This window comes from Pseudonaja textilis, chromosome 1 (assembly GCF_049901715.1).
Source record: "Pseudonaja textilis isolate UNSWEBS1 chromosome 1, rPseTex1.2, whole genome shotgun sequence".
In the NCBI taxonomy this organism is placed as follows: Eukaryota; Metazoa; Chordata; class Lepidosauria; order Squamata; family Elapidae; genus Pseudonaja; species Pseudonaja textilis.
Window position 1 is genome coordinate 317,021,051 of NC_141990.1, and position 2,843 is coordinate 317,023,893.

General features: G+C 47.3%; 1 pseudogene; it reads right to left on the bottom strand.

Moving 5' to 3' along the window:
* Positions 1-2,270, bottom strand: part of LOC148128360 (vomeronasal type-2 receptor 26-like) — a 24,514-nt pseudogene extending 22,244 nt beyond the window's left edge.
* Between the last annotated feature and the right edge of the window lie 573 nt (positions 2,271-2,843).

Genomic DNA, 2,843 nt, shown 5'->3' on the forward strand with positions numbered 1-2,843 from the left:
ACTAAGGTTTGTTGAAAGGCTGTAAAATGCCTTTCTTCTAAGGATTCGGTTTTCCTACTGGGAGTGCTCCAGTACAAGGACACAGACTAAGACAACTACTTGGAAGCAGGTTCCTTTAATTTTCAGGAAGGCAAGAGATAGCAAGAAGTCTGCATTCCTGGGGCTAGCCATCTTTGTATATTAAACTCCTGATTTTTATACCTTTTCTCCTTTTGTGTGTGAGTGCTTGTGTTTGTATTTCTTAATGTTTTAAATCCTGTCAGGGGTTGTCTTCATTTCCGCCAGAGGTAAACTCTGCGGGGTGGTTTGATTGGATTATCAGTTTCATCCTAATGTTTTCTTATATTTGTTTGGTGGCAATCTCCTGTCTGCTATGGAATTCATTTCATATCTTTTGTCTATTTGTTTTGCTGATTTGGCATGACCTTTTGTTTGTAAGGGATTTCTTTTTCTTGTTTCCCTAGCTTTCTTAATTACTTGGCTTTTGTCTAGGGGGCTTCTTTCAATACCCTTTATCAAATCTCTTTTCCTATGCAAGTTTGTTTTATGGCTGGCCTGATGTTCCCTTTGGGCTTTTCCTGCTTGGGTATCACCACTGTCCTCATGAAGTTCCCTTTCCACAATCCTTCATTTTTTTTTAAAAAAGGGTGGTCTCTGATTGAATGTCTGGGTATACTTGTTATTTGTGATCAATCTGGATCATTATCATAGCTGCCTGTCTCCCTTTTAATTTTCTCTTCTGAGAGGGAATACAGGCCTTTAGGCAGCTAAGGCAGGGTGGTATGCATTGACAGAGGCAACACATGAGGGCTTCAAAGATACAAATGGTGACTGTGGTTGTTATAAGGATTTTGAGCCAATGGAAATCTGGCATCCATGAGAAGAGCCATGAAAAGTCCAGGAATGATTGCTCCTGACCAATATTCTGAGATAGCTCTTTCAGGTGGTGGATGTCCCTCCCTACGAGTTCTGAGGTTTCATCCAGATTGAGGCAACACATCCCTTGGAATTTTTCACAGCCATAGTTATGCTTCAAGAGAAGGAAGCCTATTGCTGCCCAATTCTCAAGGTGGCTTCTCTGACCTCCCTCAGTTCTCTGTTAAAGGCATCCAGGGCATGGGAGGTCAATTCAAGCTTTTGCCAGGGTACATGCTAGTCTATTCAAATTTTTAGAATTTCGCACTGCCAATCCAGGTACCCCTACCAAGAATATTGCCAATGAGATGTATTCTGGTTTTTGTGGGAAGGGAGACTTTGGAATCACAGTCTGAGTCTAGGGTTTGGAAGGCTCTCCTGTGTCGTCTCTGTAAGGATGGCATAAGCATGGTTAACCTTCCCAAGGTGCAGGGGCCATTTGTGGCATTTGCAGGAAGGTATGAGTAGGCTTTTAAGCCACAAAGGAAAAACCATCCTGGTGGGAGCTTCAGGTAACTATATGAAAATGATATGGTCTCTGTATAATTGCATTTTAGTTCTGTGTTGCTAAGACTGGTGCATTCTGTGACCCTAGGTGTGCTGCACCCAGTGACATTATGATTTCCCTCCTGCTAAGCAAAAGTTCTCTTGCTAAACATTCCCATTTGTTTTCCTTTCTCTGGGATAAGCTTTGGTTCCAGGAACACAGTTGCTTGTGTTACAAATTGTTATAGATCGGAAATGAGAGGCTAGACCAGAGCATTAACAAGGAACGGCTTTATTCAAAGAATAAAGGGCTGTCGTGTCTGCATACTAACAAGCAGACATGCTCAGCGAACAGCAGCTGGCTCGACCTAGCAGCCGGCTTTTATAGCCCGGCTGTTGAAGGGACCAGCCAATGGGAAGCTGTAAACACCCCGCAGTATAGACGGACTTGGTTGGGAACTTTGGTCAGTCCCAAGGACATAAAACCCCTTCCCCCAGATGCGAACATGCATAGTCCTTTAAATATGCTGGTGGTCTGTGCGGGCGCCGGACCGGCACAGTTCTGGTGAGTCACTGGTGACGCAGAGTTCGGAGAATCAGGATTGGTGGGTGCTGGAGAGTGGGGTTGCCCTGGGACCTGATCAGGCGTCTGTGAATAGTCTCTGCCATCGGGTTGGTTTGTAGTACAGTCAGTGTCCAACAACCCGGTGGCATCGCTGGTCGGTAAAGCTGGTGTCTCTGCGGACGGTCCCGGTCTACCGTCCGTTCACCTCGCTCGTGTCGGTGGAGACAGGCCCCTCAGATAGTCCCGATTGGATTCTGTTGTGGTAACTGGAGCTCAACTGGAGTCCCTGGTTCAGCATTGGCATGACCACACTGGCGCTTCCTTATCTGATCCAGATGTCTCCGCCAAACTCGCCCGTCCTCCAGTTGAACTTGATGCGATCTCGGACCGGTGATGGCCACGATTCTCCCGGGTACCCATAGTGGATCGCCGGCGTAGTTTCTGGCGAACATTGGGTCCTGCAACACAAAACCTCTGACCTTGCCGTCAGACCCGATAGGAGTGTCAGGGCAATAGTGGGGTGCAGCCTGTCTAACACAGTTCTCAGGCGTCTGCCCATTAGGAGCTTGGCAGGAGACTTGTTTGTAACCGTACAGGGGGCGTGTGTTGGCTCAAGAGAAAAGCGGGAGAGTCTAAAGTGCCAGTCTTCTTGATTGAATCTGGCCAACGCCTCCTTTGTTGACCTAACGGCTCTCTCTGCCAACCCGTTGCTGGCAGGATGAAAGGGAGCCGTTAAGATGTGCCGGATGCCCAGGTTGGTGACATACCGGCTGAATTCTGTAGAAGTAAATTGGGGCCATTGTCCGAGACTAGAGTGTCAGGTAGCCCGTGTGTTACAAATAAACGGGTCAGGGCTTGGGCTACTGCCGGGTGGTGG